Source organism: Podarcis pityusensis, assembly GCF_964106645.2.
Source record: "Podarcis pityusensis genome assembly, chromosome: 5".
NCBI classification, from domain to species: Eukaryota; Metazoa; Chordata; class Lepidosauria; order Squamata; family Lacertidae; genus Podarcis; species Podarcis pityusensis.
Genome location: NC_138032.1, coordinates 63,130,588 through 63,146,899, shown reverse-complemented (window position 1 = coordinate 63,146,899; position 16,312 = coordinate 63,130,588). Strand labels below are relative to the sequence as shown.

The 16,312-nt window shown below is 42.5% G+C and overlaps 2 long non-coding RNA genes across 2 annotated transcripts; both read right to left on the bottom strand.

The window, feature by feature from the left end:
- Positions 1–1,894: 1,894 nt before the first annotated feature.
- LOC308477840 lies at positions 1,895–8,477 on the bottom strand. Its single transcript, XR_013986731.1, has 2 exons — positions 6,115–8,477; positions 1,895–5,268 (listed from the first exon to the last, which is right to left on the bottom strand). It is a non-coding gene; the product is annotated as an uncharacterized lncRNA (long non-coding RNA).
- A 380-nt stretch (positions 8,478–8,857) lies between these two features.
- LOC308477837 lies at positions 8,858–15,139 on the bottom strand. The gene is made up of 2 exons (XR_013986723.1): positions 14,457–15,139; positions 8,858–11,636 (listed from the first exon to the last, which is right to left on the bottom strand). It is a non-coding gene; the product is annotated as an uncharacterized lncRNA (long non-coding RNA).
- Between the last annotated feature and the right edge of the window lie 1,173 nt (positions 15,140–16,312).

Here is a 16,312-nt window from a genome sequence, read left to right as displayed (position 1 = left end):
TTTGTTTACAGGATGCAAGCTATGACAGAGGCATCATTGGAGTTTAATTATGCTAGTATTGTTGCATTTGCATGCAATCTGTTCAGGGATTTCCTCATCCAATCCAAGCAAGGTTGCACAGGAACAAGACTTACAGAATTTTATCCAGGAAGCTTTTAATTCATTATCTAGGGGGGAAAGACCCTGTTTGTGGCAAATAGTGTGTGTGAAAAGGAACCATCAAAAATTTCTGTCCTTAGGGAACACTGGCTAAGAGATGCACAGGATTTCAGTAGTGGTTTATGCTATTCACATCCAAAATGTTGGCATACCCATGGTGATTCCCATTTTGTGTTAAACGTCTGTGCTGGTAACTTTCTCTCAGCGAGAACACACTTTGGGAATTGTATACTTAGTTTCCTGTAATAGAACATTGGGCACGAGTAAATGTTTGGTCAGTCTCAAGAATGACTTCAGAATGCTGCAGTGGTCTTAATCTCATTTCTCCCACTCTTCCCTCAATAGTAAAAAAAACATTTTGCTGGAAATCTTGGAGGAGTGGAGTAAACATGTTGGAAAATGTGCCATTTTACTGTTGCGTTGCCAGCTGTCAACAAAAAAATGCTTCTTTTTTTTCATTCGTACCTACCATATTTCTCTCCACTGTGCTTTTCACAAATATTTAAAAGGTTTTAGATTTTTCCTCACAAATACCTAATTTTTATAAGTTTAGCTTCCCCCCTTTTTTTTGTTAAAATCATTTGCACAACTATTTTAAAGAGATTGGAATGCACACTGCAAAATTATATATTTTGAGACTTGTTAAAACATGCACAACTCTCAAGAAGAACCCAATGACTTTGTGTAGAAAATCAGTTCATGAAATAGATAATTCCTAATGCAATATTTTTGAATTTATATCACAACTTACACATTGATGGAAATTGCTCCCCTTATTTTTGTAGAGCAAGCATGAAACCACTTTCCAGGGAACTGGTTGAATACAAGTCTGTTCACTACATGCTCCAAAGTGATTTCATGATTGCCGAACTGAGTGGTTTTTTTTAAAAAATGCTGGGGTTACAACATAAGCAGAACATTCTTTTTTGTGACATGATATTGGTCCAGTTTGCATATAGCACCACTAAACCATGGGCAAGTCTCAGCGAGCGCCCATGCCCCCCCTTCGCTCCTCCACAGCCAAGAGGAGGACTTCTGCCGAGTTTGGTTTCACTTCTAAAACATATTGTCTTAGTCTTACCTACCAACCAGGATTGCTGGTTTAAAACATTGTGTCTAATTTAATTAACCAACTGCATAACTCATAGTTTGAAGTTGGCTTGTTATGAAACTGACTACAGTTTCATGTGTGCATGCAGTTCACCATTTGTGGCCCCTCGGCATCCCGAACTATATTTATTTATTCACTACTTATAGGAATGGCCAAGGCGGCTAGCAGAATATATCAACAGTATCGTAAAAAAATAAATAAAAATCCATTGTACAATGAACCTTTATTCTGAAATATCATGAAGTCAGTGTGTCCACATGCTGTGAATGCCAATGTGTCCAGTAGAGAGACTAAATTTCTTTTTAAGTGTTCTCCAGCATTTTATGATTTCCGAGTTTGGTAGAACAAAATGCAGTTTGATAACTCAGGCATATCAGTGGATTCTCTCCAGTAGATCCAAAGCTGCAGTGTCAACAAGCAATAACAGACTACCTAGACTACACTGTAATTCAGTTTTAGTGCTCGTTAACAAAATTTATGTAACAAATCATAAATTATGACTAGACTACTGTAATTTTTGCAAGTGCTATTTTGAGCAGTTAATGTGGAATTGGGTGCATGTTGAACACAATATGACAGAGTGCTTGTCATAGTCTTGACAATAAACAATCTGAATATAACCTCGAGTCCTGAAATGGTTTTATTTTTAACTTGTCACATTCTGGTAGCAATGCATTTGTCAGCAGCTGACTTTGCTGAGCACAATACGTCATTTTAGGAATCTAGATTACAGCTTTCAGCGAAGTCTCCTAACGCATTTCACTTTTACCTTTTAGGGTCCACCCTGCTTTTTTAAAACACCCAGAGTATGGCAGAAACATTAGGAATGAGTTAACAGCTGCACTAATCAATTTTGTTTTAAGCTTTCCAAAGTATTTGTCTCCAAAACGTGGTTTGAAGTACAGTGCTTTTGCTTTACTAGAAAGGGATTTGCTGCTCCAGTCTTAATTTGCACCAAGGAGATTTCTGTTTCCTTTAATTCCAGCCTACTTTCTCTAAATCCCAGAGCCTCCGTCTATAATCTTGGTGATTTCTTGGAGACCAGGCAAGGTCCCTGCAGACTTGGAGCTAGGGGGAAAAGGAAGACTCAGGTAACTAGTGACTGGTGAACTTGATATTGATACCAGAAATGGTCATAGAACAGATAATTAAACAGTCAGTCTGTGAGCATTGAGAAAAGGATGCTATAATTACTAAAACCCAGTATGGCTTTATCAAAAACAAGTCATGCCAGATGAATCTCATTTCCTTTCTTTTTTTTCTTTTTTCTTTATCTGAGTTACTATCCCCACAGGGGAACGCTGTGGGCATAGTTTACAAACCATTTATAAGCCCCATTTATTTCAGTGCAACTTATTTCTAGGCAGGTATATTCTGTATGGATTGCATCTGGGCACTATGACACTCAGAAGTCCTGTTCTGAGCCAAACTTGATCAATAGACACAAAACTGCAAGTTATAGAAGCAAAAGTAGACTGAAATCAACAGACTTTTATTTCCTGGTAAGTACACTGAAGATTAACAGCCTTGCTTGGGAACAAGTGCCCCCTGAGATCAATGAAGCCTTATTCTCATTCAAGTACAGTATAGCTCAATCTCAAATATGCTGAAATAGTGTTGAATACTGAGGGATTAGACTACAATCCTAACCATACCTCCTTAGAAATATATTCCTCTGAAATCAGAACTTCAGATTGTGTGGTACATAGTTGTTCCCTATCAAAGGTGGACCATTCCCAAACCTGGAGAATGTTTAGAAATGGAAAATGTTTGCTGCACATGTAAGGATAAAGCTCTGCTTTTATTTACACACATTCTAGCAAATCACTTGCTTGCAAGCCTGTAACAAGAGAGGCACTTAAGTAAAACCAATTGCACTGGAGTTCCAGGCCATGCTGTTTGTTCTCTAGCTGAGTGGGTTGTCAAGATAACCCTTCACAATTAACCCCTGGTCGCCAAAGGAATGATTACAAGTGCAAAGCAACTGGAATTTTCTCAGTTGTCCTTTGCTGAAAGAGAATTGCGCCAGAAAATAATCCTGCTGGGATACGCCCTGAAATGTTAACCTAACTTTTCCCAGGACTTTGTTCTGGGTCAGTATTTCAAAATTCAAGTTACGGCTACAGTCTTGAGGACGGCTTGTATTCAGATGTACTTAGCAGAGTCATGATGCAGTTATGTTTAGGCATTGTACATGCCATAGGTCTGAAGCACCTGATTCCCTCCAACTAACACTTGAAATTTTAATGTATTTTTAAGTATTTTGTTGGAACCCGCCCAGAGTGGCTGGGGAAACCCAGCCAGATGGGTGGGGTATAAATAATAAAATTATTATTATTTATTGAAACTAGTTTGAAAATGCTGAGAATTGTCTGTGAGGGGTGAACTACAGTTTCCAGGGCAAAGACTAGCAGTCATAGAATTGTAGAGTTGGAAAGGGACCCCAAGGGTCATCTAGTCAAACCCAACAGACCTAACTGACCTGACATGACAGATCTGTGATTGGATTCCTCAGTGTTTTACCTTTCCCTTTTATACCCGGAGGAAGTTTTGACTTTTCTTGGAGAGGTGGTGAATGAGGTTCTCCAACCCCAAACCCCCGTATTTCTATTTTGTTTGTATCCAGAAACTATGAACAGTATACAGTGGTACCTCGGGTTACATACGCTTCAGGTTACAGACTCCACTAACCCAGAAATAGTACCTTGGGTTAAGAATTTTGCTTCAGGATGAGAACAGAAATCATGCGGGGGCAGCAGGAGGCTCCATTAGGTAAAATGGTACCTCAGGTTAAGAACAGTTGCAGGTTAAGAACGGACCTCCAGAACGAATTAAGTTCTTAACCCGAGGTAGCACTGTACAATGGAGCAGCTCAGCTAAGGCAATGAGCTTTGGCTGCACTACTGAACTTTCCCTCCCTCACCAATCCCTGCTCACTCCAGAAATCTGAACAGATTTGGGGAGATTTCTGGGACAGAGGGCAAGGGAAGTTCTGCTGCCCTAACAGAACTACTGTTTTGGACTTCACCCTGTGTTTGCATTGAGTGAGGAATACAAAAATCAAAATAATAAAGTGTTGCTAGCATGGCAGCCTATTTTGTATCACAGTGGTACCTTGGGTTAAGTACTTAATTCGTTCCGGAGGTCCGTTCTTAACCTGAAACTGTTCTTAACCTGAAGCACCACTTTATCTAATGGGGCCTCCTGCTGCCGCCGCGCCGCCGGAGCACGATTTCTGTTCTCATCCTGAAGCAAAGTTCTTAACCCAAGGTACTATTTCTGGGGTAGCGGAGTCTGTAACCTGCAGCGTATGTAACCTGAAGCGTATGTAACCTGAGGTACCACTGTACTGCTTATGCTGCGTTACTGAACAATTTCTAGGAGCATTAAGTAGCAACCTCCTCTTTTTCTTTTAAAGCTTTCTGTTGTCTTTTAAAGCAAAAAGGTTGAAGAATGACGTGACACACTCGTTTGTCATGTGCGCTGCCAACGCTAAAAATAATGTTGACATTTATAGAAGATGCACATTTGAGCCAAGTTTTCCCCACACATGACTCTTCTTGAGCTCAGAGAGGCTCTGCGTGTGTCAGGATAGGCCTTTGAAACACCTTCTCTTCTTCACCACCACCCTGTCAATTTTTTGGTATCCCATCCCCGCATTTTGTGTCTTTTCGGGCTGCTGCAGAGCAGTGAGAATTCCTAGTCACCCAGAAGAGGGTTGGTATGTTGTGTACTGCCCTGGAGGGAGATGCTGTCAGCCATACATTATGTACATAAAAGGCACTCTGGAGGATCAGGGACAAGCTACGTGGCATGAGCTCAAGCCAAGCTGGAGAGTTTGTTTTGTAAAATTATTGTCAGTTGTAGATTTGCCACCCTGCACTCACCTGGAAGCAGATGTTGTCTACTTGGCTGCCTTCCAACAGTCTTGCTTAGGGCTGATTCTGTTCTCATGGTGCTTGAGCAATGGTTTGTTTATTAATTACCTGCCCTTCACCCTAAGTTCCCAGGGCAGGTTACAGCATTAAAATACAATATTAAAAACCATTTTAAACAACTTAACAGTCCTAAAGATAAGCTGGGTCCTAAAAACATACTCATTACATATCAGAAGCTGCTTTAGTATTAGCTGCATAAAGAAGGTGCCAGATATGTGGGAAGGGAATTCCATAACCTAGGGGGCCACCACAATAAAGCCCTCTCCCAGACTGCCCTTGTCCCGAGCCTTTGGGGACAGAGGAACTACCAAGAGAGGCCTCTCTTCCAATCTCAACACCCAAGAGGGTCTGTAGGGAAGGAGGCAGTCTTTCAGATATTTGGGGCCTGGGTCATTTAGGGCTTTAAATACCATGAGTACCCTGAATTGGGCCTGGAAACAAGCTGATAACCAGTGCAGCTGTTTTAAAACAGGGTGGCGCTGTGGTCTAAACTACTGAGCCTCTTGGGCTTGCCGATCGGAAGGTCGGCGGTTCAAATCCTCACGACGAAGTGAGCTCCCGTTTCTCTGTCCCAGCTCCTGCCAACCTAGCAGTTCGAAAGCACGCCAGTGCAAGTAGATAAATAGGTACCACTGTGGCAGGAAGGTAAACAGCGTTTCCGTGCATTCTGCTTTCTGTCATGGTGTTCCATTGTGCCAGAAACAGTTTATTCATGCTGGCCACATGACCCAGAAAGCTATCTGTGGACCAACGCCGGCTCCCTCGGCCTGAAAGCGAAATGAGTGTCGCAACCTTTGACTGGACTCAACCATCCAGGGGTCCTTTACTTTTACGTTTTATATATATATGATGCCATACAAGCTGTCTTACTCTCCAGTGACTCCTATGTGAGCTAAATAAACAAACCTGATAATGCACAGGTCCACCATGACTCTGACCTATGGTGTCATCTCAAATGAATGGAAATAGCATCTGTTTGAAAAGAGTGTCAAGCTTTGTCCAAATTCCAGGAAAGAGGTCGCCAGCAAGATGCTACTTTGATATGGAAAGTGACTGAGCTCCATGGTGTATGTGTGTAGATCAGCTGCTTAGAGACAAAAATAAATGAATACATTTAACATGCTTGTTACAATTGCAATACATTTTACAGGATTGTGATATTTCATTGTGATTTGACCGCTGAATTTCTAGTTCAGTCAATATTTGTTGTTATTTCCCCCCAAAATGTCTGTATGTCCTGAAACACCCTAAAATGGATTGTTTTGGCCCTGCCACGCAGTGATGGTGGATTTCGCAAATGCTGCCCATTTGCTAGTGCGGACTGCTCACCCACATGAATAATCACATCTCATCTGCTGAGTAAGTGTCATGAGGATGTGCCTTAAATAATTTCCCAAAAATCTAAGATGATACAAGAATGGAAAGAGAACTGATTGTAGAAAATCAAAACCCTGACTGTTGCGGATTTCACATCCTAAAAATGCATAGGAACACCACAGATTCTGAGACAATGCAGAAGGCACATCAATTTTAAAGCTCCGTAACAGATTACGTAATTGTAGATACTTCTTATTTTCCATGTGTTTTCATACAGCTATGTCAGCAAGGAAATTGATCTATAAGAATGAATATGAAATATTTTAGCAGCTTCCCTCCCACTTTGGGTCACCAAAATGTAAGAAATTAAAATCACTGATGTTTTGCCAGCTTTTATGTCACCCATATATGCTGCCTGTGATGGTCACACTTCACTCTGCCCCATAGTAGGATTGATCCTGCAGTGCAGTCAGCATGACTGACTAACAGTTTCTTCCACAGGGGTCCCTTGATAGCAAAATCATTTTATTGCGAATTGTGATTGGTGCTGACAGCACTTTCAAAATTCAGTGTGCCCAGTATTCCAAAAAAGTTGGCAACCCCTATCATAGGTAATGAGTGTTTTCATACTAAAGTACAAACTAATATGTGATGTCAGTTCTATAAGCTGTGATCCTGTGTATTTTGTCATTGGATTTTACCTCTCAAATTGTAGATCAGTCACTAACACCAGATCCAGTCTTGGCCTTGCTTTTGATAGAAAGCAATATAAATCCCAGATTGGGAATATGGTGGGCAAGAATGTCAATAGCTAATCACTGGAAATCTTGCTCACCTTTCTCAGTTGATTACTGGGTTGGTAGAGCCTGGGATTTAGGTATCTCTGAGCATTTCACATATCAAAGAAAACTAACTACAGGGGAATCTAAATCAGATCACTTTTATGCTACTTGGTCTAAATTTTTTATTTATGTCAATACAAGAGACTGAACATGGTCCAATTAAGTTTGTGGAGAGGATATGTTTCAGAACATTAGGATATAAAGTGATTTATCAGTGTCTTGGATTGTGATGATAAAATATGCACCACATAATTTAATGTAGGGTATGGCCTTCCCTTTCCTTCCCCTCCTTCTTATCCATTCTAATTTTCCTCCCCACCTTTTTTATCAGTATGTTTGATGTTGTTTGTATATTGTCTTTATTTTAATATTTTTATTTTTTATTTTAAAACAAAGGTATATATGCTTGTGTGTCTCTATAGATACAAACTGGAGCCACAGGGCTGAGGAAGAGCTATTTGACAGTGAAATGGGCTCCCTTGCAAGGCGGACTCTCCTTCATTGGAGATTTTTAAACACAGGTAGGGCTGGCCATCTGTCAGCAATTATTTAGCTGCGATTCCTGCATTGCAGTGGGTTGGACTAGATGACCCTTGGGAATCCTATGATTCTCTCTATATTTTTAAAGCCCGCCTCAACACCATTTTTATTATTCACATGGCTGCTGTTTGTTCTGCATGTGGGAGGAAAGAGAGAGAGATTCTTGCAAATTCTGGTAGAAAAGCAGCCTTGCTTTGCACAAGGTTTCCTCTTCTCTTTTCTTTTACTTCTCTCGTTTGCATTTGTTCCCAGCTTTGATCCCTCCCCTCTTTTCCCTGCTACAGCTTAAGCCGATCCATGTAGAAATCCAGATATGCTTACAAGGCAAAATGTGTGTGCAGAAACTGTGAGGCACACAGATCAAAGGGTAGGAGAGGCGGTGTCTTTTCCACCCCCTTTTTCTGCTGTGTATGCCAGGTATGCTGTACATTTTCTTTCTCTGCTTAGCTCAATGAAAACATTGGGGATATATTACATTGCTCTGAGCCCTCCAGGACAGTGTGGCCTGTTTCTCTTATGTAGATAGATACAGATATCTGAGAAGTCATTGTTTTGCATGCATACTAAATACATATACAGTGGTACCTCGGGTTACATATGCTTCAGGTTATAGACTCTGCTAACCCAGAAATAGTGCTTCAGGTTAAGAACTTTGCTTTAGGATGAGAACAGAAATTGTGCTCCAGCGGCACGGCGGCAGTGGGAGGCCCCATTAGCTAAAGTGGTGCTTCAGGTTAAGAACAGTTTCAGGTTAAGAACAGACCTCCGGAACGAATTAAGTACTTAACCCGAGGTACCACTGTATATATATTATCCTTACATTGCCGAGAACAGAGGCCTGAGTTGTGCCTGCTTTGGTTTGGGAAAGGGCAAGTCCATGTATAAGTCCTCAAGGATAGATCACTGTGATGCCCTCTCACAGTCCAAATACAAACCACAGAAAGAGAGAGTTTATTTCACTGATATTTTATTTCTTCCTTTCCAAGGTCTTGTAATAAAGTGGGATGCCAGCTTCCTTTAAAAAAAGGTATAAAAAGGTGATACCACTAACCAGAACCTTCCTAAGTGCTTCACAGCTGTTCCCTTGTATGTATTATGTATTTCATTTACATTCCACCTTTCCTCCGAGGAGTGCAAGTGATGCCTGAAAGAGAAAAACAGGCACTTTTTATTGGGGGGGGGTGGAGATGGTGCATTTCCACCCCCATCATCTAGCCCAGACACTGAGGTCCAGCGCAGAGGGCCTTCTGGCAGTTCCCTCCCCGCGAGAAGTGAGGTCACAGGGAACCAGGCAGAGGGCCTTTTCAGTAGTGGCACCCGCCCTGTGGAACGCCCTCCCATCAGATGTCAAGGAAATAAACAACTACCTGACTTTTAGAAGACATCTGAAGGCAGCCCTGCTTTTAGTGTTTGACCTTTTATTATGTTTTTATGTGTGCTGGAAGCTGCCCAGATTGTCTGGGGAAACCTAGTCAGATGGACGGGATATAAATAACAACTTTATTCCTATTCTTTATTTTCATGCCAGGGAAAGGTCCAGTATGGTTGTAGTGAGAAATCAGTGGGCCCATCAGGAGTTTCGGTTTCCTTCAAAAGCAGCTCTCTGTATTTTGTGCGCAAGGGAGCCAGAGCTGTAGCCTCGGCGTTGCTTTTTCTGCGGCTTAGCAGGCCAAATAGCTGGCATTAAATTATGAGCTTGTAGGGAAAGGTTTTGACAGGTGCTGCAGGGCTTGTTTGGCTAGCTAGAGCATTTTGAATCAACATCTGACTTCTGAACTTTGGGGGCTGATTTTTTTCCACCCTGCGACTTTGTGCCACTTAGCACAACCTCAGCAGAAATGGTTCCCTGCTGCCTGTGGCCAAGTGCATCTTAGGCATGGGTAGGCAGACGAAGGCCCGGAGGCCAGATCTGACCCGATCGCCTTCTCAAACTGGCTTGCAGATGGTCCGGGAATCAGCGTGTTTTTACATGAGTAGAATGTGTGCTTTTATTTAAAATGCATCTCTGGGTTATTTGTGGGGCATAGGAATTCGTTCATTTTTGTCTTTCAAAATATAGTCCAGCCCCCCACAAGGTCTGAGGGACAGTGGACCAGCTCCCTGCTGAAAAAGTTTGCTGACCCCTGGTCTTAGGAGTGCGTCTCACAAGAAGGGGCCACAAGGTGGGTTTGGGGATGTGGATGAAGTGGGAGGGACTGGAGCGATGGGGTGGGTGGTGTTTATGGGTGCTTGCGAGCTGTGAGAGGAGAATGGGATGTGTAGTGGGTGCTGTATTATTTGTGTAGAGATATAAGGCAGAATTTGTAGTAGAGATAGAAGGCAGAATACTGTGTCTATGGTACTGGGGTGACTGTTGTATACTGGGAGTCAGGATGTGCTTTGGCAAAAGTATTGCATTGTATAGTTTATTACATATGTTATTTCTGCAAACTGTTCAGAGACATTAAGTGACATATAAATATATGAAATATATGCGCCCCTTGCTCGCTCCATTCACCAACCCCAACTACTTGCCAACCCCCTTCTTCCATAACTGTTCCTTCTCTCTTTATACCTCAGTGAGTGTCTATCATGCTTTTAAGCATTTTATTGGTTGGTATTGATTTTATAGAAGTCACTTTGGGAGCCCTGTTAGCTGAAGACCAGGATACAAATGTCCAAAATAAAAAAAAAGAGGATCTGTGTGTTATTTTTAAAACTACAAATCATAAAACTACAGTGACAAAATAACAGGACAGCAGTGTGCACAGCAATGGGCTCATGCCGTTTTCACTAATATTCATTTTTACACACATTTCCCTCAAATATATGCATCTGTCCATATTTTCTGGTTGGAGAACTGCATTGCAAAATCAGGAGAAGGGTGAATTTTGGAAACTAGGTAGGTTTGCATCAAAAGGCGAACTGAACCAAATTTCTTCGCGTTGCTGGAACAGGCCACATGATTTCTGTGTTCTGTACGGTAATAAACGCAATATCGCAGTATCAATACTGGATTCAGGAACTTATTTCTGAACTGCAATATTTCATCAGACATCCTTTTATGGAGGCCCTTGAATCTAAACTATTGATTGTGCAATTAAAGCTCCAAATCCTCACCTTTGTGCTTCTGCTGCAGGGGTATCACATTTCCCAAGTGCTCAGAGCACAATGTTTATGCCTGATAAAACATAATACCTCCTCTCTTAAGGACTCAATAGCATCAAGCGATTGTTAGACCGGAATGTGGCTGGACAGGAGAAATGAGCACATCAGCTTTTTGCTTTTTTTTTGGTGGGCAACAGAATTCATGTTCCTAGACCTAAATATTCTGTGAATGTCTCCTGTTTTCCCCATGTCAATTCATTTGATGCAGTGCACAGCTGGAGTGTTAAGAGGCAGCTTTGAACATTACAATTACTTGGTGCGTTTAACACCAGTATTTTCCCCACAGAAAATAAAAATATTTAACCTAAGACCTTGAAATCCATCTTAACCCAGCAAAAAAGATGTGGTGTAGGTTTTGGGTTTTTTTTTAAAGTTGCTGTAGGTTTTTAAGCATAAGTTGGAGGGCCACCAGTCATGTATGGTTTAGTTGAGGTCCCTTCACAGCAGGGGGTTGGATTCGATCACCCTTGGGATCCCTCCCAACTCTACATATTTATGATTCTATGACTAGGGGTTAGTTTGGTTGTGCTCTCAGGATTCCCCTCCATTCCTGTGATCTTGTAGCTGCTGCAAGAGTGGATGCTGCAGAAAAAGAGACCGTGAAAAGTGGTTGAACCAGTCTGTCTGTGACGTAGATGAAGGGAATGCAGTGGATGTAGCCTACCTTGATTTCAGCAAGGCATTTGACAAGGTGCCCCATGATATTCTTGTAAAGAAGCTGGTAAAATGCGGTCTTGACTATGCTACCACTCAGTGGATTTGTAACTGGCTGACTGACCGAACCCAAAGGGTGCTCATCAATGGTTCCTCTTCATCCTGGAGAAGAGTGACTAGTGGGGTGCCACAGGGTTCTGTCTTGGGCCCGGTCTTATTCAACATCTTTATCAACGACTCGGATGATGGACTCAAGGGCATCCTGATCAAATTTGCAGATGACACCAAACTGGGAGGGGTGGCTAACACCCCAGAGGACAGGATCACACTTCAAAACGACCTTGACAGATTAGAGAACTGGGCAAAAACAAACAAGATGAATTTTAACAGGGAGAAATGTAAAGTATTGCACTTGGGCAAAAAAAATGAGAGGCACAAATACAAGATGGGTGACACCTGGCTTGAGAGCAGTACATGTGAAAAGGATCTAGGAGTCTTGGTTGACCACAAACTTGACATGAGCCAACAGTGTGACGCGGCAGCTAAAAAAGCCAATGCAATTCTGGGCTGCATCAATAGGAGTATAGCATCTAGATCAAGGGAAGTAATAGTGCCACTGTATTCTGCTCTGGTCAGACCTCACCTGGAGTACTGTGTCCAGTTCTGGGCACCACAGTTCAAGAAGGACACTGACAAACTGGAACGTGTCCAGAGGAGGGCAACCAAAATGGTCAAAGGCCTGGAAACGATGCCTTATGAGGAACGGCTAAGGGAGCTGGGCATGTTTAGCCTGGAGAAGAGGAGGTTAAGGGGTGATATGATAGCCATGTTCAAATATATAAAAGGATGTCACATAGAGGAGGGAGAAAGGTTGTTTTCTGCTGCTCCAGAGAAGCGGACATGGAGCAATGGATCCAAACTACAAGAAAGAAGATTCCACCTAAACATTAGGAAGAACTTCCTGACAGTAAGAGCTGTTCGACAGTGGAATTTGCTGCCAAGGAGTGTGGTGGAATCTCCTTCTTTGGAGGTCTTTAAGCAGAGGCTTGACAACCATATGTCAGGAGTGCTCTGATGGTGTTTCCTGCTTGGCAGGGGGTTGGACTCGATGGCCCTTGTGGTCTCTTCCAACTCTATGATTCTATGTTCTATGTTCTATGTTAATAGCTATAGCCAAGTCTGTGAAGTATCAGATGTTGTTATGTTATGCTTGGGCTAAACTGTTCCGCAGAAAATAGCTGGAAATCTTTCCAGGAGGTGAGCTTAGGCAGGAAGGTATTCTCCCTTCTCTCACCTGGCTGGAGGTGATGCCATCAAGGTGTGGGACTGAGTGTGCAGAAGAACAAAAGAACCAGTCAGGCTAGTAACTGGGAGTTGGAAAGACAGAGAGACCTGATTTCTCTCCCTGTGAGAATCTAGTACTAAGAGTCTGAAAGCTCCCCTAGAAACCTAATGGGAGAATAGTAAGATCTGTTGGCTTTGTTAATGTTGAGAGCCCTTCCATATTATGCTCAGTCTACAGTGTGTGTGTGCGCGCGCGCGCGCGCGCTAAACAAAACCATATCACAGAAACACTACAATCACTACCAGCCTTCATACTATAGAAACTAAACCCAAGGCACTTGCAAGCTCCCATGAAAAAATTCACTACTCAGAGACTGGGTGTGTGCTTGGCAATGTATTGACTCTGTCTAAAATTGATCAGAAATGTAACACCAATTGGCATCTGCTAGAAGGATAGATATTTTTAATTGGCTGAATATGTAATTTTTCCTAAATATGAATTTAATTATTATAGATGTGTTTTAAGCTGCTTTCGACAGATGTTGGGAAGACAGCATTTAATTTTTGTTAAAAAAATATAAATAAGTCAACTGAAGTAAAAGTATACTATGTGCGGGTACAAATATATAGGCTCAGCTCCATAAAGGATTTCACAGCCCAATGGCTTCTGCAAATGACTGGGAGATGTCTGGTTTTCCATCGGGTTGCAGCCCTTGTGGTTTATGGCAAGCCATGCTGCGGAGAGATCCCTCCTGCAACCTTAGTAGTGTGAATGGAAGCACTGGACCTGGTGGGGCTGCTAGGAGGTTCCATGGGTGTGGCCAAGTTGTTCTGGTTTTCTCCCCATCCTCCTTCCTTGCAAAGACACTTAAGTGCTAACAACTTGAAAAGTTGCCACGCTTAACTAAACTGCCAAGGCAACTTTAGGTTCAGTTTGGTCTTCCTTTTGGTCCCTGCTGTCATAGGTGTTTCTTGGGGTAGGAGAAGAGAACAACAGAACAAAATTCCTAGAAGTGCTCGTCCACCAATAACTATAAAAAGGACAAATCCTACGCCACTCCATTAAAAAGATGACCACCACATAGCTGGCCAGAAATCACAACTCAGTGCAATCTAAATTAATGACTAGAAGCTGGAGCAAACAGAGACGCCTTAAGTCTGGTGCCTAAAAGCTGATGATGATGATGATGGTGATTAAAATTCATACACTGCCTGTCATCCGAAGATCACAGGGCGGTTTTCAGCAGTAAAATACAAAATGGAAAAACACAAAATGCGTATCATAATAAGAACACCCCCCAAAAAAACCTCCTCCCACAAACACATTTAAAAGGCCATAGATTATTTAGCAGCCAAGGGTCTGGTTATAGAATAATGATGGCATCACACATGCTTCCCAGGGGGAGAGCATTCCACAAATGGGGAGCCATTCCTGAAAGAGCAGGTTCTCAGGCTGCCACTCACCTCACTTCCCTCACAGGAGGCTCACGGAGAAGAGACTCTGATGATGGTCATGTGGGGACAGGCAATCCTTGAGGTACTGGGGTCCTGAGGTGCAGGCAGCTTTAAAGCTCAAAAACAGTACTTTGAAATGAGTTTGGAAACGGAGCGCCAATGCAGTCAAGCCAATGCAGACATAGCACAATGGACTCTGGAAATCCCCTTGAGATTCAGCTGGTCATCCATTATTGGGGTTTGGGCTCATGGTACTCATGCTTTGATCCTTTGGGATACTGGCAAACCAGTGAATAAAGTTAAAAACAGCCGGTTAGCAGTTTAGTCTTGGTAACAGAGACAGATCATACAAAGCTCTTATCAGCTTGGGTCCAGGATGCTGTAAGGACCACTTTAGCCCTTATGTCCTGGCCTGACCACTGAGTTGCCCATGTTACAGAGGCCTGGCTGGCCTCCATTGAGAGTTGCACATTTTGTGTCAGAATCCCTCAGCTGTTCCAGCAAAGATAGGTAAAGGTAAAGGTACCCCTGCCCGTACGGGCCAGTCGTGTCCGACTCTAGGGTTGTGCGCCCATCTCACTTAAGAGGCCGGGGGCCAGCGCTGTCCGGAGACACTTCCGGGTCACGTGGCCAGCGTGACGAGGCTGCTCTGGCGAGCCGGCACCAGCGCAGCACACGGAAACGCCGTTTACCTTCCCGCTATAAAGCGCTACCTATTTATCTACTTGCACTTAGGGGTGCTTTCGAACTGCTAGGTGGGCAGGAGCTGGGACCAAAAGACGGGAGCTCACCCCGCCGCGGGGATTCGAACCACCGACCATGCGATCGGCAAGCCCTAGGCACTGAGGTTCTACCCACAGCGCCACCTGCGTCCCCTCCAGCAAAGATACAGTATGTTAAATTTCAGCCATCTCCTAAGGCCTTTTTATGTAGACAGGCCTATGCAACCTTTTTGATCAGTCATTTTAATCATTTTATAATGTTTTTATGATGGTTTTATACCACCATGTTCTATTGTTTAAATTGGCAACATATGCTCTATAAATAAAAATTCAAAGTGTTTATTGAATAGGAGCAAGAAGAACACATGAAATCTATTTAGGAACCACCATCCTCCAGTAAGCCTTTAATTGAATTGCTGTTGGTCTAACTGCATTCAGTTCAGGTTTCGATGCAGCAGGGAGGAGACTCATAAAATTCTGGTTTTTTTACTACTGGCTTCCATGCTGTTGTGCTGTCTAAATGATTATTGCTTTGCAATAAAGCTGCCTCCACAGTCTGCAGGCAGTATTTTCATAATATAGCCAGGATAAATGCTCATAACCACGCTCAATTATTTACAGAAGAGCTTAATTAAAACAAGTGTAGATTTAAATAAAGCAGCAAGCAAAGTTCAATGATGCGTAAGAGAGATGTTGCAGTGTTAATGCTTTCCTCTCACCATAAATGTAAATTGGTTGTCCGGGTGTAATGTGAACAAGATGCCCTGGTCATTCCAGACACAGAACTTGAATTTAATCCATAAGGTCTCACTCCCAATGTCTATTTTATACAACCCACTTTTAAAGCTATCGCCTGTCCGCTTAACCCTCTTACATCATTTGTTTTGACATCAATCTGCCTTTGAGTTAAATTGGAGCACCTTATTAAACTCCCAGCAAGCAATAAAGATACAATTTATTTCAGTGTGACTCTGTGTTTAACATAATAAATTTACTGGAAATCACAGTCAAAAAACACTGCTAAACACACGTTACTAGGGTACACTGGCCTCCACAGTGTTGTTGACATGATTATATTTTAACAAAACTGCTACTGAGATTCATTAGAGCAGTTTTGTGTTGAGCAACTGTGAGTCTCAAGCA